The 26,610-nt window shown below is 40.6% G+C and overlaps 1 protein-coding gene across 2 annotated transcripts in view; it reads left to right on the forward strand.

The window, feature by feature from the left end:
- Positions 1-428: 428 nt before the first annotated feature.
- LOC136871707 (gamma-glutamylcyclotransferase) overlaps positions 429-26,610 on the forward strand; it is an 82,424-nt gene continuing 56,242 nt past the window's right edge. The window contains exon 1 of one of the 2 annotated variants that reach the window (XM_067145226.2): positions 429-518. The gene's annotated coding sequence lies outside the window, so the exon portion shown is untranslated. The remainder of the gene's footprint in view (positions 519-26,610) is intronic. The other variant, XM_067145227.2, reaches the window with a different exon arrangement.

The following is a 26,610-nucleotide window of genomic DNA, read 5'->3' on the forward strand; positions in this document are numbered from 1 at the left end:
ACAACACACACAGGAGGACCACGGAAGGAATGATGAAAGTGGAACGAATGCCACACTCAGCTAGGGGCCCCGTGGTCGTCAACCGACATTCCCAAGTTGACAACTACTGGGGTTACACCTTTTCGGTCTCCGCTTACGACTGGCAGGGGATACCGTGGATGTACTCTACCCTTCCCACGCCACGAAGGAAATACAGAGACCGCAATCACACATGTTCAGGTATACAGGGCCGTTGACCTCGGTGTCCCACGCCATCAGAATATAACCTCAACGATTTTGATATGCACTTGCCTCGATTCAGACAACTGCGTAATATATAACGATAAGCGGTATTGCAGAGCACACTGGGAGCGACACACAATGAGGTGAAGCGTTTCAAAGTCCATGCTCAGTCTGGAATGATCTTTTATTTTCCTTCTCCTGTACACGTAACTTAGTGGTAATAAACCATTTAGAACACATAAGAGCTTGGAGGAAGGTCTTGTTATAAACCACGAAATATTTCGTCGCAAACGAAGGTAAGTTTTTGAAGGTAGTACTTCGAATATTATTATTATTATTATTATTATTATTATTATTATTATTATTATTATTATTATTATTATTATTATTATTATTATTATTATTATTATTATTATTATTATTATTTCGTTTTGGCCAACTATGAACCACGTTATTTCGAATTCAGCTCATTTGTTTCTGGGCTTTAATCCTCATCCAGTACTGCTTCGTTCTTTCACTCTGCAATCTCCTCCTTTCTTCTGTCATGGCGCTTGGGTACGGGATCTAACTTTTTCTTCAAACCACTTGGTTTTGCCTTGATCCTCGACTTTTAAACATCTCTGTTGCTGATTGCCGTTCCTTGTATTCCTATTTCTTCCACGTCCTTCATCACCTCCCGATACCAGCTCACCGTAATTTTCTTGATTTCAAAAAATCTTATTATCTGATTGGTCAGTCTTCCCGGGATCATTCTGTAGATATGTCCGAAGAACACAGCTCTCCTCTTCTGGATGGTATCTGAAATCTTTTCCATCTTGGGATATAATTCCTGGCTTCCTTTCTTTCTGTGTGATTCATCCTCTGTTCGTTGGGGTCCCAGTATCTTCCTTAGAATCTTCCTCGCCACAAGTTCCAACTTCTTGACCAATCCTGTTTTTATCAGGTTCAAACATTCAGCTGCATATAAAGCCTCTGGGACGATCACTGTCTGGTAGTATCTGAGATTTGCATTGATAGAGATCTTCTGGTTGTAAGTGTTCATAGTTAGTTTATATGCCAAGTTCCTTTTTTAATTCTCAATAATATTGCCTTTCTTTCTGGCAGGTTATTATTATTATTATTATTATTATTATTATTATTATTATTATTATTATTATTATTATTACAACATTCAGAATACCTCATTTAATACACCAATTGACAGAGGCGGCTAGTGATTGCTTATTCGTCATGCCAGCAAATTTAAAAATTGTAAACAAATCCTTCGAAGTTGCAAGTACAGATAGTTCATATTTATCTATGCTGTGAGTTACATGAAATTACATTATTTAACTGTGCTATTGTACAAGACGACTCTTTTAGTGAAATGTCAATTGAAACGAATGTATAAATTGAGCAAAGAATTAGATGTTTCATTTTATCTACATGTATTGTTGAACAACAAGACAACTAATAACATAAATATTTGAGAATTGAATGTTAGGCCTTCCCCTAAAATACCATTTCAATCAGCGTGAATAACAGTATTTATAGCCTAGATTATGGCGACTTATTCCTTGACTTTGCGTACCTATTTTCCTTCAGATACGAGTACTAATAACAAATATTTGAGAATTAAATTTAGGCCCTCCCCTAAACTACCATTTCAATCAGCGTGAATAACATTATTTATAGCCTAGATTGTAGCGACTTATTTCCAGACTTTGCATACTGATTTTCATTAAATTCTCTTCAGCCGTTTTTTCGTGATGCGTGTACATACATACATACATACATAAGTAGTATAATGGGAGAGTTCGGGCGCCTCCTCCTCCTCCCGCCGCCTCCTCCGCCGCCGCCCGCGGGAAATTTGAATTTTGGCGGGAAATTTGAATTTTGGCGCGAGATTTGAATTTGTAAACAAAGCCACGTGCTTTTTGACAGCTGTCATCGACAACAACGCAACGCTAACCTCACTGCTGCCATCTTGACGGACCTAAACCTCACTAGTACCAACCTAACCTAACTAGCGTGAGGTAAACAAACCCACGTGTTTTTTGACAGCCACGTGCTTTTTGACAGACAACAACGCATCGCTAACCTCAGTACTGCCATCTTGACGGGTCTAACCTTAGTGGTACCAACTTAACCTAACTAGCATGAGGTAAACAAAGCCATGTGCTTTTTGACAGCCACGTGCTTTTTGACAGATTTGTAAACAAAGCCACGTGCTTTTTGACAGACAACAACACATCGCTAACCTCAGTACTGCCATCTTGACGGGCCTAAACCTTAGTGGTACCAACTTAACCTAACTAGCATGAGGTAAACAAAGCCACGTGCTTTTTGACAGCCACGTGCTTTTTGACAGCTACCATCCGCCATCTTTAAACTACAGAGCGCTGTGCTGCCCTCTTGCGTCACCTGTCATCGGCAGTGCTGCCATCTTGGCGGGCCTAAACCTTAGTGCTACCAACTTAACCTCACTAGCTCGAGATAAACAAATCCACGTGCTTTTTGACAGCCACGTGCTTTTTTTGACAGCTGTCATCAGCCATCTTTGAGCACCGTGCCGCCCTCATGCGGGGCAATTTCGTCAGCTGTCATCCGCCATCTTTAATCCAGAGAGAACAGTGCTGCACTCTATGTGGTGGCGGCAATTTGAAAAATTCTATGTGCTCTTGTTGGGAAACAAAGCCACGTGCAGCTGTCATCGGCCATCTTTAATCAATAGAGCGCTGTGCTGCGGGCAATTTCGTCAGCTGTCATCCGCCATCTTTAATCCAGAGAGAACAGTGCTGCACTCTATGTGGTGGCGGCAATTTGAAAAATTCTATGTGCTCTTGTTGGGAAACAAAGCCACGTGCAGCTGTCATTCGCCATCTTTGAGCGCTGTGCTGCGGGCAATTTCGTCGGCTGTTATCCGCCATCTTTGAGAACAGTGCTGCACTCTATGTGGTGGCGGTAAATTCCACGTGCTTTACAAACCTATGCGCTTTTCTGACAGCTGTCATCCGCCATCTTTGAGAACAGTGCTGCACTCTATGTGGCGGTAGCAAATTCCACGTGCTCTACAAAGCCACATGCTCTTTTGACAGCTGTCACCCGCCATCTTTGAGCACTATGCTGCGGGCAATTTCGTTAGCCGTCATCCACCATCTTTAATGAACAGAGCACCGTGCTGCCCTCATGCGGGGCAATTTCGTTAGCTGTCATCCGCCATCTTTTAATGAACAGAGCACCATGCTGCTCTCTGTAGTAGCGGGTAATTTGAAAAGTTCTGTTAGCTGTCATCCGCCATCTTTAATCACCGTGCTGCCCCGGTGACGGCAAATTCCACGTGCTCTTGTTTGGAAACAAAGCCATGTGCAGCTGTCATCCACCATCTTTAATCACCGTGCTGCCCGGTGACGGCAAAATCCACGTGCTCTTGTTTGGAAACAAAGCTATGTGCAGCTGTCATCCGCCATCTTTAATCACCGTGCTGCCCTCTATGTGGTGGCGGTTAATTCTATGTGCTTTACAAATCTATATGCTTTTCTGACAGCTGTCATCCGCCATCTTTAAGCTGTAAATCCCCGATTCTCGTGTTAGAAGTTGTAAAACAGATTCTTAATCCGAGTTCTTTGACGTCAGGAAGGACAACCAGTCGAAACAATAGTGTATGACGTGAGAGGCTAGATACTGCCAGTTTTGCATCAGGAAGGGCGACTAGTCTTAAAACAAATTCTTGTGATTTAAAAATCTTAGTTTTGCGTCAGGAAGGGCATCCGGCCGTAAAACAATAGTTCGTGATTTAAAATCTAAGAAGTGCATCTAGCTGTAAATCCCCGATTCCCCGTGTTAGACGTTGTAAAACAGATTTTTAATCCGAGTTGTCAGGAAGGGCAACCGGTCGTAAAACTATAGTGTATGAGGTTAGATACTGTTAGTTTTGCATCAGGAAGGACAACTCAACAAATTCATGCGATTTAAACACATTTTTATTCCCAAGAGAATCGAACCCGAGACTACCGGGTGAGAGGCATGCATACTGTAGGCTATAGATTTGTTCTACAGTCCTCGAAGTATCGGCACAGTCATTCTGAGCGAGTTGTGTGGAATGCGTGTGTTAGCTGAAATTGTACACGTATCTTCCGGCTCGACCTTGAACGAGGACACTACATGCTGATAAGCGGCTTGTAACTCGCGAAGGTCTTCTTAGCTGAGTACCATTCAAGCTCTTAAAACACAGTACCAATTAAGGTTGTAAAATATTCTGAAATAGTCCTCCTCTGTGGTGTAGTAGTTAGCTGCTACCCTCGGAGGTCCGAGTTCGATTCCTGGCTCTGCTACGGAATGTGTAGCATTTAGCCTATGTAAGTTCCTAACGTAAAATATCATGATTGTACGGAGAGGTTAAAACACACACAGTGCCTACTCCTATCGAAAGAGCCTGCACGGTACCGGCATGTAGGCTTCTCCTGGTGAAGGAGCTTGCACATGGTTTAACGCCTCCTATCAACAGCCCTTACTTAATGCTGGCTTTCTTGCAAACCCCGCCTCACACCATAGTTTTACGACCGGCTGCCCTTCCTGACTAGGATTTTAAATCGCAGTATACGCGATAAATTTGTTGTAGCGGGTTTTATAACTAGATATCCCGGTACCGACACATAGCCTACTCCCGCTGAAGAAGCCTGCACAAGGCTTATTGCTTCCATCCGACAAATGAATCACCGTCAAGTCTTGTACTCAAAAAATCATTTTCGAAGGAGTCTGCACAAGGTTTAACGTCCCCATCAACAGCCCTTACTTAATGCTGGCTTTCTTGCACACCCCGCCTCACACCATAGTTTTATACGACCGGTTGCCCCTCCTGACTAGGATTTTAAATCGATATCCCGACATAGCCTACTCCTACCGAAGAAGCCAGCTTAACACCTCCATCCAACAAATGAATCACCCTCAAACACTCTTCAATCATTCTCGCTACTTCGGAAGATAGCGGGTTCGAACTGGAAGCCGTAAATGTTAGGCGAGGGACCTGCGCGATCGTCATTGCATGATCTAGCCGGATGCCCTTCCCGACGGCATAAGTTGCCAGGATTTGAATCGCGTACCCCGACTAGAAGAAGCCTGCACATAGCTTAACGCCTCCATCCGACAAATGAATCACCCTCAACATTCTTCAATCATTCTCGCTACTTCGGTAGATAGCGGGTTCGAACTAGAAGCCGTAAATGCTAGGCGAGGGACCTGCGCGATCGTCATTACATGATATAGCTTTAGCTCGATACCTACAGGTAAGGAATACCGCGTATGTACCCTCGAGAAGTCGAGGATCACACGCTAACTTTCCAAGGCTCGAACTCTTAAATTCTGACACCTCGGCATCAACAGGAGGTTCGAATACGTCAGCCTGCAGGTGGGTGCTCTTGTTGCATTCGTTCCGACTGTACCGCAGTTGTCAGCTCAGCGATTTTTCCACATCCGCTTGGTAACAAGCAGAATATTTAGCCGCTGCAGTCTGCGCGAAGTGCTCACAGTTCTCTGTATGCGTTTATTACGTACACACACATCTCCCGTCTGCAGTGAATATTATTCTTCAGCCTTTATCTTAAGGTAAGGTAGAACTGTTAGTTACTTTTTTGCAAAGCAACTTCTACGCTGGACATCTACATTCATATATGTTTGTTCTTTTTTTTTTAGGTGCCGTTCGAAAGTACGCACTTTTATTCATCCCAGTAACAGCCTGCAGCACGTGCTTTTTTTTAAGGTATGTTTTCGAACTTTGAGTTGTAAAGATAATTAGGTTAGATGATGCACCCTACACTACATTCATATATGTTTCTTCTTTTTTTTAGGTACGACCAGAATATTATCATTCGAGTTTCAGGCTTGAACGCACGCATTTTATACATCCGAGTAACAGTTTGCAGCGCGAAGATTTTAAGGTATGTCTGACCTCTATTCGTTGAAACTTGGTTTCTTCTAAAACATCGTAACTTTAGTCTGTTGATAAATAGTTGTTCTCTTTAATCCTCACGCGAGGTACGTACATAGCTATGTCCGCCCTCAACAGGCTGAAACTTGGTTTCTTCTAAAACATCATAACTTTAAGCAATTGATAAATAGTTGTTCTCTTCAACCCGCATACTATAGACGTGGTATAATTTCAAACACGTACACATAGCTATGTCTGACCTCAACGGGTTGAAACTTGGTTTCTTCTAAAACATCATAACTTTAGTCTATTGATAAATAGTTGTTCTCTTTAATCCTCGCGCTATAGACGGGGTATAATTTCAAACAGGCACACATGGCTATGTCTGACCTCAACGGGTTGAAACTTGGTTTCTTCTAAAACATTGTAACTTTAAGCTATTCATAAACAGTTGTTCTCTTCAACCTGCATACTATAGACGAGGAATAATTTCAAACACGCGCACATAGCTATGTCTGCCCTCAACAGGTTGAAACTTGGTTTCTTCTAAAACATCATAACTTTAAGCAATTGATAAATAGTTGTTCTCTTCAACCCGCATACTATAGACGTGGTATAATTTCAAACTCGCGCACACATAGCTGTGTCTGCCCTCAACAGGCTGAAACTTGGTTTCTTCTAAAACATCGTAACTTTAGAGTATTGATAAATAGTTGTTCTCTTCAACCCGCATACTGTAGACGTGGTATAATTTCAAACACGCGCACATAGCTATGTCTGCCCTCAACAGGCTGAAAATTGGTTTCTTCTAAAACATTGTAACTTTAATCTATTGATAAATAGTTGTTCTTGCATACTATAGACGAGGTATAGCTATGTCTGACCTCAACGGGTTGAAAGCTGGTTTCTTCCGAACATCGTAACTTTAGTCTATTGATAAATAGTTGTTCTCTTCAATCATCATGCTATAGACGTGGTATAATTTCAAACACGTACACATAGCTATGTCTGACCTCAACGGGTTGATACTTGGTTTCTTCTAAAACATCATAACTTTAGTCTATTGATAAATAGTTGTTCTCTTTAATCCTCGTGCTATAGACGTGGTATAATTTCAAACACGCGCACACATAGCTATGTCTGCCCTCAACAGGCTGAAACTTGGTTTCTTCTAAAACATCGTAACTTTAGAGTATTGATAAATAGTTGTTCTCTTTAATCCTCACGCTATAGACGTGGTATAATTTCAAACACGTGTACATAGCTATGTCTACCCTCAACGGGCTGAAACTTGGTTTCTTCCGAACATCGTAACTTTAGTCTATTGATAAATAGTTGTTCTTGCATACTATAGACGAGGTATAGCTATGTCTGCCCTCAACGGGCTGAAACTTGGTTTCTTCCGTAACTTTAGAGTATTGATAAATAGTTGTTCTCTTTAATCCTCACGCTATAGACGTGGTATAATTTCAAACACGTGTACATAGCTATGTCTACCCTCAACGGGCTGAAACTTGGTTTCTTCCGTAACTTTAGAGTATTGATAAATAGTTGTTCTCTTCAATCCTCATACTATAGACGTGGTATAATTTCAAACACGTATACATAGCCATGTCTAGTCTCAACGGGCTGAAACTTGGTTTCTTCCGAATATCGTAACTTTAGTTGTTCTCTTCAATCCTCATGCTATAGGCCTAACTCACAGCCATGTCCAACCTCTATACGCTGAAACTTGGTTTCTTCCGTAACTTTCACCTAATCTCTATCGGTCGTTCTCTTTTCAGATGTTCCCCTGCTGCGAGGAATGTAATGTAACGTTTGCAAGGCGTGATAACTTCATGCGCCATATGAAATCAAAACACCCTAGCATAACATCTGCTTTATGTAAAGTTTGTAGTGTGTATTTCGCTAACGTAGAGCGATATGAGGATCACTTAGCAGAGGTACATCAAATATCTACTCGCCCTCAGGTAGTAGTAGGGAAAAAGCGTGCAGCTACTGATGTAGCTGTAGAAAGTACTAGTAGTAAAAAACCTAGAAAAAATCATGAACAGATGTCCCCCTGCTGCGAGGAATGTAATGTAACGTTTTCAAGGCGTGATAACTTCATGCGCCATATGAAATCAAAACACCCTAGCATAACATCTGCTTTATGTAGAGTTTGTAGTGTGTATTTCGCTAACGTAGAGCGATATGAGGACCACTTAGCAGAGGTACATCAAATATCTACTTGCCCTCAGGTAGTAGTAGGGAAAAAGCGTGCAGCTACTGATGTAGCTGTAGAAAGTACTAGTAGTAAAAAACCTAGAAAAAATCATGAACTTCAAACTATTCACTGCGAGCACTGTAACACTGATGTACCATCTTCGCATTTTCAGGGGCACTTACGGAGTAATGCGCATAAAAATAATGCGTGTAAAAGTGGTAGTAACGCAAACATCGAGGAAATTAATACAGCATTTAAAAGTAGGATTGCTAGTTACCGAATTCGCACCAGTCAAAAGTTTCAGAGCACTTCAAACTTTTTAAATTGCGTTCAACCGGATGTACAACAGCTTCTTGCTAAATCTTTGTCCAATCATAGTTTATTTAAAGTTAATTTTGAACTTTTCGCCTTGTACATTAAAAGCACGGATGAATCCGAAATAACGGACATTAAATCATTTAATACGAAGAATTTTATCATAAGTCAGTCGACTAATTTTGGTGATGTACTTAGGGATGTCTCTAACATTATTTCAACTAAGAGCGAGGAATTTCAGGAAAAGGAATCAGGGTGGGCTTTAGTTGAAATAATGTATCTAGAAGTTAACATCAATAAGTACAATCCCATGCGAGGTTCATCGTACATTGAGCTGCCGACATGGATTCAGCGAAAAGAAGCTGTTGTAAACATCCAAAACAATGACGAAGCATGTTTTGCATGGGCGGTGATGTCAGCTTTAAATCCTGTGAAACGGAATGTAGCGAATAGAACATCATCGTATCCACACTATTCAACGCAGCTAAATTTCGATAGTATAGAATTTCCTGTACAGATAAAGGATATTAAGCACTTTGAGGAACTAAATAACATTAGTATTAATGTATATGGTGTAGAGAAAAAGTCTGTAGTAGGTCCTCTGTATTATACATGTCATAAGAAGAGTACTCACGTTAATTTACTCTATATTGAAAACAGTGAGAATAGCCACTTTTGCTGGATTAAAAATCTGAGTAGACTTGTTGGCAGTCAGTTGTCAAAACGTAATGGTAAAAAGTGGCTATGTGATGGATGCTTGCAGTATTTTAAAACTGAAGATCAGTTAACGAAGCACTCCAAGAATGACTGCAATCATGTACGTACAGAGATACCTACTACAGGTAATAATGTTTTAAAATTTACAAATTTTCACAAGCAGATGTGGGTACCGTTCGTGATTTATGCAGACTTTGAAGCCATCCTCACGCCATGCAACACATGCTCACCTAATCCTGACAACTCTTTCACTAATACTACGCACATGCATGTCCCGTATAGCTTCGCGTATTACATCAAGTGTAGTTACGATAGTACGCTTAACAAGTTAGAGCTGTATCGAGGACATGATGCTGCTAAAGTATTTTTAGAAAGACTTGAAAGTGATGCAGTTCGTCTCGGTCGTATTCTGAATAGTAATATTCCTATGAAGCCACTCACCGAAATTCAGTTAAATGATCATGAACGTGCTACAAAGTGTAGCATTTGTGATGGGGAATTTTCCGAAAATGACCCTAAAGTATTTGATCATGATCATTTAACTGGTTTCTACAGATGTGCCGCTCATTATAGCTGTAATCTTAAGTATAGAGTTCCTAAATTTATCCCTGTAATTTTTCATAACTTATCTGGTTACGACTCTCATTTCATCATTTCACAATTTGGAGCTTCGGATGAAAAAGTAGATATAATCCCTCAGAATAAAGAGCGGTACATTGCGTTTGCAAAGTCTGTAAAAGTAGATGCTGAGCATTCTATAAAACTGAGATTCCTTGACTCGTTTCGCTTTATGGCGAGTAGCCTCGATAAACTTTCTAGTCATTTACAGCCTGAACAATTTACAGAAATTCGACGCGTTTTCCCTGAAGAAGCGCAGTTTAATTTACTTCGGCGTAAGGGTGTTTTTTGTTATGAATATCTCGACTGCTTAGACCGCCTCGAAGAACGTGCCTTACCATCGAAACAATCCTTTTACAGCTCGCTGAATTCAGCAGATATTAGTGATGATGACTATTTACATGCGCAACATATCTGGGAGCAGTTCCACATTCAAACGCTGGGTGAATACTCTGATTTATATTTAAAGACAGATGTACTTTTGTTAGCTGATGTTTTTGAAAATTTTCGCTGTGTTTGCATGAACACCTACAGCCTTGACCCATGTCAGTATTTTACTGCACCTGGGTTAAGTTGGGACGCGATGTTAAAATACACGCGTGTGAATTTGGAACTGCTGTCCGATATCGATATGGTGCACTTTATAAAAGCATCCATTCGAGGCGGTCTGAGTCAGTGCAGCGGCCGGTATTCGAGTGCTAATAATAAGTACATGCCGAGTTTCGATTCCAGTCAGGAATCTCGGTATATCGTTTACCTCGATGCTAATAATCAGTATGGGTGGGCGATGAGTCAGCATCTACCGGTGAGTGGTTTCCGCTGGCTGACGCAGTGCGAAATTGATGCTTTACAGCTACACGCCCTAGGTGATGAAGCTGATAAAGGTTATTTCCTCGAAGTTGACTTACAGTATCCTAAAGCGTTACACACTTCTCATAATGACCTACCGTTCTGCCCTGAAAATATGAAGTCCCCGTACATTGCATCAACGACGAAAATGCTCATTGCTAATTTATGCGATAAATCTAAGTATATCATTCATTACCGAAATTTAAAACAGTGTTTGCAGCATGGTTTGAAGTTATCCAAAATTCATCGCGTACTAGAATTTAATCAGTCACCGTGGCCAAAGCCATATATCGATCTGAACAATAATTTAAGAACGAATGCGGTTAACGAGTTTGAAAAAGATTTCTACAAGCTCATGAATAACAGTGTGTTTGGTAAGACTATGGAGAATGTTGACAAACGCGTTGATGTAAAATTGATTACAAACTGGGATAATATTAAGAAAAGGTATGGTGCTAACTATTTAATAAGTAAACCAAATTTCCACAGCTGCACCATCATACATGAGAATTTATTTATTATACAGATGAATCGTGTCAAGGTTAAGTATGACAAACCTACCTACGTCGGCTTCACAGTACTTGAATTGGCTGAAACACTCATGTATGAATTCCATTACGATTATATGATGAAGAAGTACACGCATAATGCGCAATTGCTCTACACAGATACCGATTCGTTTATTTATCAAATCAAAACTGATGACTATTACAATGATATAAAGCCTGACTTGGGTAGGTTTGATACGAGTAACTATCCTGCAGATAATCAATATCATCTGCCGCTAGTGAACAAAAAGGTTCTAGGTAAAATGAAAGATGAATGTGCTGGGAATATTATCGATTCATTTGTAGGTACTAAATCCAAGTCATATTGCTTAAAACTCTTAAATGAATTACAAATAAAGAGATTGAAGGGGGTTAAAAAGAATGTCGTTCAGAATCAGCTAAGTTTTGAAAACTATAACAATTGCATTAAAAGTAATCCACCTGTTTTGCATAAGCAAATGTCTGTCATTAGAAGCAAGAAGCACCAGTTGTACACACATTTAATTAGTAAGGTAGCCCTTAATAGCGATGATTGTAAACGGTTTGTCATCCCAAATTCTACCAACACGCTAGCCTGGGGGCATAGTAGTATTGATAAGTACTACTTTACATAAACATTATGCTAGAGGTGTGTGTGTGTACTTACGTTACGCTGTCTTACATCACAATTCGGGAGAGGAACGCTGGTACGGCAAGTCTAAACTTGTACATTCAAGAATTGCATCGAGAAGTACGCTAGGGTAAAATGATTCGAGATAAAACTTGTACATGCAAGATGTAAATAAATAATGTAGAATTGGCATATTCTTTTATTTTAGGTTAGGTATCACCTTCCTCCCGCTCCTTATTTGCAGGATAGAGTTTCTGTTTATTACTCATGGAAGAAAGAAGGTGATGAGCAGTTTCGTAAGTATAGTTCGGTAAGTATCTCGAGAGCAGAATTTTTTTTTTTTGTCAAAAAAGCACATAGCTTTGTAAAGCACGTAGAATTTGCTACCACCGGGGCAGCACTGTTCTCTCTGGATTAAAAGCTTTGTTTCCAAACAAGAGCACGTGGAATTTGCCGTCACCGGGGCAGCACGGTGATTAAAGATGGCGGATGACAGCTAACAGAACTTTTCAAATTACCCGCTACTACAGAGAGCAGCATGGTGCTCTGTTCATTAAAAGATGGCGGATGACAGCTAACGAAATTGCCCCGCATGAGGGCAGCACGGTGCTCTGTTCATTAAAGATGGTGGATGACGGCTAACGAAATTGCCCGCAGCATAGTGCTCAAAGATGGCGGGTGACAGCTGTCAAAAGAGCATGTGGCTTTGTAGAGCACGTGGAATTTGCTACCGCCACATAGAGTGCAGCACTGTTCTCAAAGATGGCGGATGACAGCTGTCAGAAAAGCGCATAGGTTTGTAAAGCACGTGGAATTTACCGCCACCACATAGAGTGCAGCACTGTTCTCAAAGATGGTGGATAACAGCCGACGAAATTGCCCGCAGCACAGCGCTCAAAGATGGCGAATGACAGCTGCACGTGGCTTTGTTTCCCAACAAGAGCACATAGAATTTTTCAAATTGCCGCCACCACATAGAGTGCAGCACTGTTCTCTCTGGATTAAAGATGGCGGATGACAGCTGACGAAATTGCCCGCAGCACAGCGCTCTATTGATTAAAGATGGCCGATGACAGCTGCACGTGGCTTTGTTTCCCAACAAGAGCACATAGAATTTTTCAAATTGCCGCCACCACATAGAGTGCAGCACTGTTCTCTCTGGATTAAAGATGGCGGATGACAGCTGACGAAATTGCCCCGCATGAGGGCGGCACGGTGCTCAAAGATGGCTGATGACAGCTGTCAAAAAAAAAGCACGTGGCTGTCAAAAAGCACGTGGATTTGTTTATCTCGAGCTAGTGAGGTTAAGTTGGTAGCACTAAGGTTTAGGCCCGCCAAGATGGCAGCACTGCCGATGACAGGTGACGCAAGAGGGCAGCACAGCGCTCTGTAGTTTAAAGATGGCGGATGGTAGCTGTCAAAAAGCACGTGGCTTTGTTTACCTCATGCTAGTTAGGTTAAGTTGGTACCACTAAGGTTTAGGCCCGTCAAGATGGCAGTACTGAGGTTAGTGATGTGTTGTCTGTCAAAAAGCACGTGGCTTTGTTTACAAATCTGTCAAAAAGCACGTGGCTGTCAAAAAGCACATGGCTTTGTTTACCTCATGCTAGTTAGGTTAAGTTGGTACCACTAAGGTTAGACCCGTCAAGATGGCAGTACTGAGGTTAGCGATGCGTTGTTGTCTGTCAAAAAGCACGTGGCTGTCAAAAAACACGTGGGTTTGTTTACCTCACGCTAGTTAGGTTAGGTTGGTACTAGTGAGGTTTAGGTCCGTCAAGATGGCAGCAGTGAGGTTAGCGTTGCGTTGTTGTCGATGACAGCTGTCAAAAAGCACGTGGCTTTGTTTACAAATTCAAATCTCGCGCCAAAATTCAAATTTCCCGCCAAAATTCAAATTTCCCGCGGGCGGCGGCGGAGGAGGCGGCGGGAGGAGGAGGAGGCGCCCGAACTCTCCCATTATACTACTTACATACATACATACATACAGACAGACATAAATTACGGAAAATTAGAAAGTGCATTTCCTTGTTACTGTGGACACGACTTGTACAGAAATACCATCCTTTTTTAAATTCTGAGCAATGTACAGACAAAGCTCTTACGGTATTTTATATACGGTATATAGATTTGTCGCTCATGCTTCCTGTCGTTCGCATTTCCTTCCCAATTGACATTTGGTAAATTGAGATCACCCGCTAATATCATGTTCCTTTCCATGCCGTTTCCCACAGAGCTGATTATCTTATCAAGTAATTCCGAATCAGCGCCACCCTTTCCCGGTCTGTACCCTCCAAAGGCATCAAGTTGCCTGTTATCTTTAGAGATGACCTTACACCTAGAATTTCATGTTTGTCATCCTTAACTTTTTCGTAGCTTAAAAATTCTTCTTTCACCAGAATGAATACTCCCCCTCCTGTCATTCCTATCCTATCTCTACGATACACACTCTAGTTCCGTGAGAAAATTTCTGCATCCATTATATCATTTCTCGGCCACGATTCAACTCCTATTACAATATTTGGTAACTTGGTAAGTACATTTATCTATTAACTTACTTAATTCTATTCATTTCTTTACAATACTTCTACAATTCAACAGTAACATGTTTATGTCATCCCTACTTGACTTCCAGTGTTGCCAACTTATATTTCCAAGATCCGCTAAATACTACTAAAAAAATTCCGCCAAGAAATCCGATCTCAAATAATGAACAATAAAAACGAGCAATAATAATAATAATAATAATAATAATAATAATAATAATAATAATAATAATAATAATAATAATAATAATAATAATAATAATAATAATAATAATAATAATAATAATAATAATAATAATAATAATAACAATAATAGTAATAAATGCAAGTGTCTGCACTCACCTGAGGTAAGTTTCACTGGGATTAACTCCCTGCCTGCGAGCCGGCGAGCTAAAACTTGTAGGCAAAGGCGTTTTCCTGCCGGGTGCAAACTAGGTGAATCCCCTACCTCAACGGCCAAATACAGAACAGGCCAGTTCATTAAACGGTCTTCCTTCATAGCATAAATATAAATGCTACTATCTCACAGTTTCATTATCTGTCGTCATTCGTCAACTAAGAGGAAAGTAACCTTTCCCCACGAATTATATTTTTATGATACCATGATCTCATAACATCAAATCCAAATAACATGTTTTCCTCATGTGGTGGCTAGCTAGAAACACGGAATAGCTCGGAGACAGACTGGAGTACAATTTTTTTACCGTAAAATGGATAAAACACTAAATTCCGCTATAATAAATCTTGAATTCCGCCAAAATATCCGCTGTCCGCTAAATGATATATTTCTCCGCCGACAGTCTTATAATTCCGCCAAATTTAGCGGAAAATACGCTAAGTTGGCAACACTGCTTCCATATCCCTGTACCCTTATCACCCTTCATTTCAACAACACGCTCCAATATCATTTAATTCCATCTATCAACTATTAATAATCTTGACCATAGTGGCCGGTATTTGATCCGTATTGACTCGATCACAACAAATATGTAGGTGGATGGTCCGCCTAGTCAATACTAAATATTAATTAAGTTATGTAATAATTTGATGACTACTGAGAAATAAAATCATAAATAAAAATATATAAATAAAATTAATAAGCATAATTAACCGAAATGTCCGTAGTATGGGCGCCAGAGTTCACCAGAATGGATCCCTCGAATTTAGATAAGAGCATGATAAACTGTATATCCCAGGGCGTGTACATAATGCTGCGTACTGGTACATCTGCTGCAGGCCTTACCTAACCTCCTGAAAACGACTAATTAGGTAGGAACTGCACCTAGGTTCATCAATAACACTGATTCTAAAATAGCTAACTATATTCTGAACAAATTCCGTACATGAGCACCTCATCAACATACAACATTATACATATAATACCCACATAAAATATTGCTGGAAGACTCCATATTTACAACAACAACAATAATGAAAACCGTGGGAAAACGAAAGCGAGAACTAAGCTACCATTTGTAGATGGTCCGATGAACAATGTACATGTATGAAGATAAACACCCTTCACTGTCTCGATATCAATTCGATTTACCGATTCTCATAATCGGTAGTTATCACATCACACAGATACCGTACCTTGTACTACTGTGTTCACATATTTTAACACTTGTTGTAAAGATATATACACACGTCTGTCGATCCTCAACATATAAATTTATGGAAAGTCTGAGATAGCTTTCACCAACATATAATGCTAGGCCGCCACAAGTGCTACAATACTTAATGCGCAAGCACTCTCCACAATCAGCCACTTTCCACGAACATAACACGACTACGCTCCACGAACGTTTGAAGTCCAGTCCATTGCAGCCATGTCACTCCAGTACCGTGTATCAGCACCACTTCCTTCCCGTACAGTGCGTCAGTTGTAGTTGTAGTTGTCTTCCTTCTCGTTCCTATTCAATCACCTCTACAATCACCCTTACCATGTTTTCTTACAATCTCCTGGTTGCCGCCGTATCATCAACCTTTATAGACATCAACATCCCCCTCCTCTCAGATGATACGTCTGGATTGGTGCTTGCCAGCCAATCATGAGTGATCTCTAGTCAAGACCAAGCCCTGAACTTCTCCTTTCTCCCAAGAGAGAAACAAACACTCGGGAGTTTTACATGAATCACCAAATTTTCCCTGGTACAACAACAAGCTTATCTCATCAGGCTGGGATATATACATGAGTAGTGGAATTTCCTGACACAAGTACATCACAACAGACACTGGGGCAGCCATATGACTCATTCAAATTACCAGAGTTATTAAAGCAATGTTTTCCCACTCATGCAAAACATGTTACTCATACCTACATATGTGGGTATCTTCCAGCTTACCAATATAAACGGCAAAATATACAAATGAAATACTGATAATGATAATAATAATAATAATAATAATAATAATAATAATAATAATAATAATAATAATAATAATAATAATAATAATAATAATAATAATAAATCAAATACTGACAATAATATCTCTAACTTCTACATATAATTCGGGGGTGTGATATATGTACTATCACAGTTATTTATATTTATTTACATAAGTCTAGTACATGTTTCGGGAATCTATATGCATTCCCTTCATCAGCTAGTCAAATTAAAATTAAAATTCCTGTACACAAAAAGACCTAATAAAAAGGGGGGCCCCCATTAAGAAATCTAAAACTATTGCCTAAACAATTTAACATTTTTAAAATCAAAGTGTGGATGCATGGAATTAAATTCCATCTAGTCGAATAGGATAAAACACAATAGAATAGAGTCTGTATGCATTAAAATATTGAGCACTATGTTCTTGTTGTGGCGTTAGATCACTGTGTACTTGAAGATCCGATAATTTCTTGCAAAATTCAATTGGAGTTGAGAATAAAAGAATAGTGCAAAAACTTATTATCATGCCGAAACCATCCGATAATGGGCGTGTTATGCAGCCAGGTGATGTGAGCTTAAAATGATCTGTAAGAGGGAGAAGTAAAATAGAAACTGTAATCGGAAGATTATAACAAACAAAATGAGAATACAACGCATAAAATTATTAAAACTTACCAATGTAATGATTCAAGAAGTACGTGAGGCTGTCATATAACTATTAAGGATATATAAAAGAGGCTGAGGTTGTTCGGCGACTGATTGCATAGTTACAGTGGGAGGCGCGGTGAATGGACGGAGGAAGGGAGAGTACTGCCCCGGTGTGCTAACGTCATACTTCCCTTCTTACGCGCTTTTCTTCCTTCTCTTTTGCTCTCGCGTATTGCGTCACCAATTTAAATAACTGGTTATCCTCTGCCATGTGCTCGTTAATTTTTGTAACATGTAAATTTCTAACTTTTCAAGGGTATTCATTCTTTTACCTTTGTTTAGCGGGTGTAATAGAACCATGCCCCGTTCAATATTAGTAAGTGATGATTATTTTCGTGTTCGCACATAGCAGAGTATCTAGAATGTCTTCGTGCATTCACATGCTCTTTATACCGTGCCGACACACTCCTTCCCGACTGTCCTATATACTTTTTTCGCAGTCTTGACAAGACAATTTATATACTCCCGACTTAATGAAAATGTTGCTGGTGTTTACGCTATTCGAGTTGAACACAATTTTTTTATTATTATTATTATTATTATTATTATTATTATTATTATTATTATTATTATTATTATTATTATTATTACTATTATCGGTCCTAAAAGATACGTGGATGTTGTGTTTCTTAAAGAGTTTAACCAAGCCATATGATTGTTTGTTAATATAAGTGAATGTTGCTAATTTCTTCTTTTCTTTCTTATTAACATGCACTAGACTTATATAAATAAATATAAATAACTTAATTAATATTTAGTATTGACTAGGCGGACCATCCACCTACATATTTGTTGTCCATCTATCAAGTCATTAATCTTTGCCCCAGAAGAGTGTGACAGGCTTCGGCAGCCGGCACAATTCGTACCCTCGCCGCTAGAGGGGGCTTCATTCACTCCATTCCTGACCCGGTCGAATGACTGGAAACAGGATGTGGAATTTCATTGTCAGTGCAATTACTAAAATGTTTTTACTTCCGTACGCTGATGAGGTACGGAGGTCCTGATAGACCAGAGGTGCTCATGCTGGGCATTTCGTCCCGCGGGCGCCCACCACTGTAAACGTGCGGGCAGGCAGCGATGAGCTTATGCAAGTTGTGGTTACGTCACATGCCGTGAAGGTTGGGCGAAGTACTCCCAGTCAGTCTCGACTCTCGATCACTGCGGCGATACACGACTTTGAAATGGAGGCAGAAAATAATGAAATGGGGCAGGAATCCACGTCATTTTCAATTTACGTTGTAAGAAATGTTATTCATGTTCATTGCAATTTATGTATTTTGACTGGATACAATAAAGAGTTACGCCTACAATCTCAAACACTTTTGTAATGCACGTAAGGAATTACAATTTTCACTATTAATTTTTGAGAGGTGCTTTAGAAGCATTTCTAATATAATGCAGAGTTAAGGTGAATAAGCTGCGGCTTGTGGTTGCTTGAGTTTAAATTATCTGATAAACTCTGCAACAATCCAATCATGCTTACGAGAATAACATCAGTTAGGTTATTTATTTAAAAATATACCGTACATCTATTTGGTGGATACATTTACATTGTCGTACTTTCATCCTGGATAGTAGATTTCTATGTTCCCACTCGATATAAAAATTCCCTCGCCATTTAGAAGCTAGCTATTATCACTGGACGCGTTAAATTTTAAAAACAATTTTCAGATATTCCTTGAACAGGAAAAGTCACAGAACACTATAACACTGTGCAAAATCAAGCAGTAAACTTATTGAATTGTGTAATTGTATTACTTTTTGTGTAATGAATAACAGGAATTTTAGTTTTTTTTAAAGGAAATACTGTCAGGCTCGCACAAGGAATTGTAAACCGTAGCTTGTAAGCTTAAACCCTGTACCTTTATAGATTGTAACAAAAAATGTGCCAGTTTTCATTGAATGAATAAGTATAAGAAAATAAAACATACTGTTTATATCGAGCGCAGTATAAATCAATCCGAAATATCTTGAAAAGGTCATGAGGCCATTATAGCGCTTTATTTTAAATACTGTACTCCAATCAGTATTTCGCTGAGTACTGGAGGAGAACTTCGTAATCAGAATTTAACGTCAATGCTCCCTACAAAGTGTGTTCGCTCTCTCGCTTCACTGTGACGTAAGCTGTCCTCATGTACGTCACGCCAGCCCGGCCGCACTGGGCTAGCCTCAACGGGTGCCCAGCTGAGCACCTCTGTTCTAGACGGTGACGCCCTCTCTCAGTTCAGAATATGTGTTACGGTGATTTGAGGTGGGGTGGAAGGGGAGAGGGCAACGACTGTAGCATATAAAAGGAACTAGAGATGTGAAAAACACATGAATGAACAGCTAGTACTGACAGAGTCGAAAGAGAACTGGAGTATGGTAGGTCGGATAGGAAAGATGAACGTGAGGAGCCTGGCACAATGAAGTAGAAACATTGCCAGATTCAGGTAGAGGCCCTCTCTCTAAGCAATGGGCCGGGCTGAATAGCTCGGACGGTAGAGCCCTGGCCTTCTGAACCCAACCTGGCAGATTCGATCCTGGCTCAGTAGTATTTGAAAGTGCTCAAATACGTCAGCATCGTGTGGGTAGCTGACTCGTAAAAGAACTCCTGCGAGAAAAAATTCCGCCACCTCGGCGTCTCCAAAAACCGTGAAAGCAGTTAGTTGGACTTAAAAACTTATTATCTAAGCAGTGGTCCGGAAACTGGGTGGACGTGCCCCCTTGGGAGGAGTCTAACATCGGAAATTCATATGACGGTATAAACTTCGTCTCATCTTTGAACAAGTTTTGCTATCCTTAGATTCTCAGATTCCACTCCTATTCAAAACTAATATATTTTCACGGAATCACACTCGTTACGCTACGAGAATATATCCTTTCTTCTCAACTTGCAACTCGATGTCAGTTAGTCCAAATACTATGAGTGGACAGTACACTGTGCTGTAAGTTACAGATAGATTTCTGCGCGCTCTGTGTAGGGGTAGCTCAACATTTTTTAGTGATAAATGCATCGCCATAATCATGGACAAGTGACTGATTCGCAGTGATAAAAAGCGATTCGTCGAGTGTTTGGTCTCCCAGGAAAATGCCTAATAAAGAACAAAATACGAATTTAGTTGAATGTTCACCTTCCACATAAGTTTCAGCTCTCACTAGTAAGGTTAATTATTCGAAAAGAACCAAAAGTGCCCAAGTATTAAGACTATTATCTTCGTAAAACTAGGTTTCACTAACATTGTTGTGAATAATAAGGAAGGGCCACAGTGTGTGTTTTGACTGGATATTTTAGCCAACGATATTTTTTTAAATATTGGCTTTACGTCGCACCGACGCAGATAGGTCTTATAGTGACGATGGGAAAGGGAAGGTCTAGGAGTTGGAAGGAAGTGACCATGGCCTTAGTTAAGATACAGCCCCAGCATTTGTCTGGCGTGAAAATGGAAAACCAACGATAGTTTAAAACCTGTAAAACTTTAAAGATGCTTCCAGACAAAACATCCAGAGTATGTGAGTAAACCAATAGGCTTTTTCAAGCGTTACGGCCAATAATTGAAAGTAAAAGTCAAATTGCTAGGAAAGCATGCTACATTTTCTAAGAAACCACTAGCCTTAAAGGTTTTAACTACCATCATTTACTGTCACAGGTCACTTCTTTTTTCTACCGCTTTTTCCATGCCACTGGGGTCGCGGGTGTGAACTGTGGATTTGGCCCTATTTTACGGCCGGATGTCCTTCCTCACACCAGCCCTACGTGGAGGGATGTAGTCATCATTGCGTGTTTCTGTGGTGGTTGGTACTGTGGTTCTTTGTTTGAATATGAAGAGGAGAGTGGTGGGACAAGGAAAAAATGCTCCGATCCCGAGCCAGAAGAATTAATGATGCGATTAAAATCCCCGACTCGGCCGGGAATCGAACCCGGGACCCTCTGAACCGAAGGCCCCAGCGCTGATTATTCAACCAAGCAGTCGGACTGCTTTCACAGGTCACTGGCTATTATTATTATTATTATTATTATTATTATTATTAATAATAATAATAATAATAATAATAATAATAATAATAACAGAAGTTCTCGGGAGCCGGATTTCTGTTCCATATAATGAGTAGTGAGAGGAAAGAAAGAAAGGAGGGAAGGAAGGGGGAGGGGCGTAAGAAATGTTATGCACCACAATGGGAGATCGACATGCGAGGGTTGTAAATAAAGTAATGGTAATACTGATAGAATGCAATATTTGATGAACTAAGAAGTACAATCACATTACGTTCCTTCAATGCAGTCACCCACCTTTAGCCAAATGTCGGGAAGCTTATGGGGACCTTGGCAGGTGTCCTGTTAATCGCCCCCAGGGTACAATGTGTGACAATCGCTCCCAGTCTGGTCCAGCTGTTCACCTTGGAAATCTCTCCCAGAAGGGGTCGGTCTCATTAAAGAGTATTCCAGAGGGTTTAAATCCAACAGTGGATTGCAGGCCAACTACGTACGGGCAAAGTGTTACACTGACTGTGCGTGACCATCAATTGTGTTTAGGACGACTAACTGACTCCCATCACACTTTATCCAGAATTTGGACTGGCTACACACAATATCTTTTGTATGTAGGCGTGTTTAAAATCAGCTATTGGCTTCGTCAGTTACTTTGTGCTAAAATTAAGCTCCGTCAGTTTTAAGCATGGACATTTACTGTATTTACATTTCTCCCTGATTCTATTTACTCTATTTACATATTTATTCTCGCCAATCAACGATGAACCTTCTGGATTTCTTCAAAGTTTTTGGAGATGGGAAATCGTTTTCAAACAAGCGACAATATCAGCACTTCCTTCATATTTTTAACTGTTCTTTCCAGTCCGTCATCTAGAACGATGTAAGAGGTCTTTCTTCGTTTACCCTCCATATTGAGATGGGCCCTTACCAGCGCTCTCTGCTTCTTTCTTAAACATTTGATGAGGTCTTTGATTCGAGGATTTGGTCTTCCAAGTTCGGCGTTAACTTTGCTTTGCCATCCCTCGACGGAGTTGGTAGTTCGATGACGCCTGGCGTAACAACTCCAAATCTCGACTGAAACTTCTTCATTCTCCATCCACCTTTCTACGAAATTGTCCAAAAATGCAGAAAGGTTTTCATTGTCAGGTACTCCGGAATGTGTTTCCAACCAGCTATCGGAAACATCATCAGGTCGAAGAAACGCTAAAGAAGCACACATGCGGATGAACATTCTCACTTCTTCGTTCTTCATATACTCACAAGCGAGTCCCAAATCTTGAACTTTTCTCCAGATGCACTTTTTCATGTGGAAGTAGCATCCTTTTGCCTCTACTGCTGGAAATACAACTTTAATGGCCGAAATTGCTGCCGATTCAAAACCGACCGTCACTCTCGCTGGAGTCCATTCTGGTATGGGCTCTATAAAAGGCGAAAAAGCCGAATATATGTTTCTTTTCTTTTGTTTGGCAAGAGAGCAAATTTTTTTTTACAAGTTGTTTTCAGTCGCACCGACACAGATAGGTCTTATGGCGACGATGGGACAGGAACGAGTTAGAAGTGGGAAGGAAGCGGCCGTCAGCTTAATTAAGGTACAGCCCCAGCATTTTCCTGGTGTGAAAATGGGAAACCACGGAAAACCATCTTCAGGGCTGCCGAGAGTGCGGTTCGAACCCACTATCTCCCGAATACTGGATACTGGCTGCACTTAAGCGATTGCAGCTATCGAGCTCGGTAGAGAGCAAATACAACTGGATATATATTTGTTTCGTTTTTTGAGCTTCCAATGTCTACATGAATGGTATAAATTTGCGAAAATTATTTACTGCAACTCTTGAAAGTTCCAGTGTTGTCCAGTGTTGTCGTCTTTCAAAAGAAAACTACTCCCATCTGTCATGGTAAGCAATTCCATTTCCAGGACGACTTCTTCAGACGATTCCGGTTCTCGTTGATTACCATGCGGTTTGGCTCTGTGACGATATAATGTCCTCTTCGTAACTTGCTATGCTGGTATTTCGGTTACGAAATCATAGCCCTTGTTGTAGAGATTAGCCATTTGTTCACAGTATAATTTAGAAACTGGCGTGTCCTCCTCGCGTGCTCTCTCCTTCGCCTGATTGAGAGCTTTTAATACTTCTAAGCGAGCTTCATCAGGAGGTCCACATTGATGCTCGCTTGAACACAGCATTTCACCACGTTGGCTCTTGATTGATCCTCGGGAACGTGTCGACCTCTTCCTTGTACAGCACCAAATTATAGTTTCATCTTCTTTTGTCCTTTTAACATTGTACGAGTAACCTTGGTAGTGGGCGCACGGCTTCCCGTGACTGTTCATTGAAACTTCCACATCAAGCACAACTAGAATGCACTAAATAAACATGGCCAGAACACTATGACACTCGGAGCGAAAATGAGAGGAAGTGAGGCTAGCAGGCAAGTGCAATTTTTAGAGTGAAAGGGATAGTCCCACTCAGTTGTAAACAGCTAATGGACTGGAGGCGATTGTCACACATTTTAAGCTGGGAGCGATTGACACTGGGGGCGAATGACATATATTCCCTTGGCAAGGGCAAGACGTTCTCTGTTGATGACAGCGACGGTGCGCCTTACTGCGCGGAGAACGGATGCCACGACAGGAAATCGGCGGCCTGGGAGGGGTTCCTTCAACTTCAGAAACAGGTCGAAGTCACGAGGACTCATGTCTGGTGAGTACGGAGGGTGTTCCAAGACAGCAATGCCACAGTTGCAATTAGAGCTTGACGCCTTGACCCATCGTGCAACCGTCTTATACGATAATGCATTCTCGCCACAGGTTTCACGTAATTCTCGATAACATTCTGATGCATTTTGCCACGGGCAACCTCTTTTTTAATCCACGAACGCTGGTCTTGTCTTATAAATAAAGTTGTTCGTGTCTGTTTGTCTGTTTGTTCCACCATCACGTCGAAACGGCTGGATAGATCTCAACCAAACTTCATATTTAGAGTGTACTCACCCCGGGGAAGGTTTCGATATGCATATCATTTTAAAATCTTTGAAAAGACGGGGGTTTTATAGGAAAACCGTTTTTCTCTTATACTATTATAGGCAAAATATCGATTTTGTCGTATAAGGACAAGACAAAGCTCAATTTAATCCTCTTGACGCAAAGAACAAAACTCGGTAAGCCCTACGGGCCCGAAAACCATGTTTTAAGGCCCTAAAACCAACCGTTACGGAGATATTGGCACCACACTACCCCTGCTCTCTCTCTCTCTTAGTCCAACCCTTCGTAAGGGTGTAGTGGCATCACGCGACAATCCTTTTGGTGATCTTCCTCCAGGAGTCTCTGCTTTGGGCATGGTGACTTGCTTGCTGTAAGCTCATCCTGGTTAAGTTCTTGATCTGGTCCACCCATCGTAACGGCGCACGTCCTCTAGGTCTTCGGCCTTCGACTTTTCCCTCTATGATAAGTATTTCCATTGCCTCCTGCCTTCTGGCAATATGACCAAAATATCCGAGTTGTTTTTGGTTGATAAGGGTCGACACCCCTGCTCTAGGAATCGGATAAAGAAATGAACTGCCGTAACCATGACAACGTCAGCTCCAGGATTCTAGAGCAGTGAGATTATGTATGTACGTTTGGGCATAGCTGCCAACCAAAATTGGTACAAATAAGACTTAATATCTGGAAAAAATATACTGTTATGTAATGCACTCATAGGACTCCTTTGGGCGGGGATGGAAAGGGGGTGAAGTACGAATATACAAATCTTACTATATATAGAAATGGAAGTGTGTGTGTAAATGACACATCTCCTCCTAAACCACTGGAGCAATTTCAACCAAACTTGGTACACGTATTACTTACTATCGGGAGACGAGTACTGTTGGGGGTAAGCCATCCCTAGCGCCCTTAAGGGAGAGGGTCAGGGGGGGGGGGTAGTTACAATAATAATCGAGAATAGTGTCGAATTCATAGTTTTCGGGGTCGCTGAGTTGTAAAGTAATACTCTAGCATTTTTTTAAAGTCCAACCCCCTTTTAGGTGGGGAGCAAAGGGGGGGTGAGATATAGAAATAATTAAAAACAGTTTCGAATCCATAGATTTCAGGGTCTCTGAGATGAATAGTATTACTCCGGATTTTTTGCAAGTCCAAGTGGGGAGCGAAGGGCGTGAGATATAAAATGAATCGAAAAACTGCATATAAAAATATTATCTTCTTCTTCTTACTATATATAAAAACTGATGTATGTGTGTGCGTGGATGTGTGGGTGTGGGTGTGTAAATGACAAATCTCCTAAACCACTGGAGCAATTTCACCAAACTTGGTACACTTATCAATTAGTATCAGGAGACAAACCGCGTGAGGGTAAGACACCCCTAGCACCCTTATGGGCAGGGGGCGAGGGGGGCGGTATAAAAATAATCTAGAATATTATCGAATCCATAGTTTCCGTGGTAGCTGAAATAATTAGTGACACTCCGATTTTTTTTAAATTCATGTTCAGCCCCCTTTGGGGTGTGGGTGAGGGGGAGTGAGATATAAAAATAATCGAAAACAGTGTCGAATCTACAGTTTTCTGGGTCACTGAGATTAATGGTGACAATCCAGATTTTATATCTCTTAGTGGTGGAGGGCGGGAGGGGGACAGTCTCATTGACAGTTGAAATCCTGTACATCGTATCTATAGTGCGACGGCTAAATACATATAGTTATCACTTATTAATTTTTGACAGGATCAAATACTTCCCAGTCGATTCGAGCTTCCATAAGGACGAAGTTTTACTCGAAAATTAAATAATCTAAAACTTGAAATCAAACACATATAAATAATTTTAAAACTACATAATAGATCATAACATATCAATCTGCAAGTCAAAAAAGAATTCTATAAAAATTCACATCACACAGAACTAACTGGTAATGCAAATCTTAAAGGTAAATATTCAGAAACTATCCGGGCAACGCCGGGTACTACAGCTAGTATACATTATGAGAGAGTAAAATCGCTATTTCGGTTTCCTATAAA

This window comes from Anabrus simplex, chromosome 4 (genome assembly GCF_040414725.1).
Source record: "Anabrus simplex isolate iqAnaSimp1 chromosome 4, ASM4041472v1, whole genome shotgun sequence".
Classification (NCBI taxonomy): Eukaryota; Metazoa; Arthropoda; class Insecta; order Orthoptera; family Tettigoniidae; genus Anabrus; species Anabrus simplex.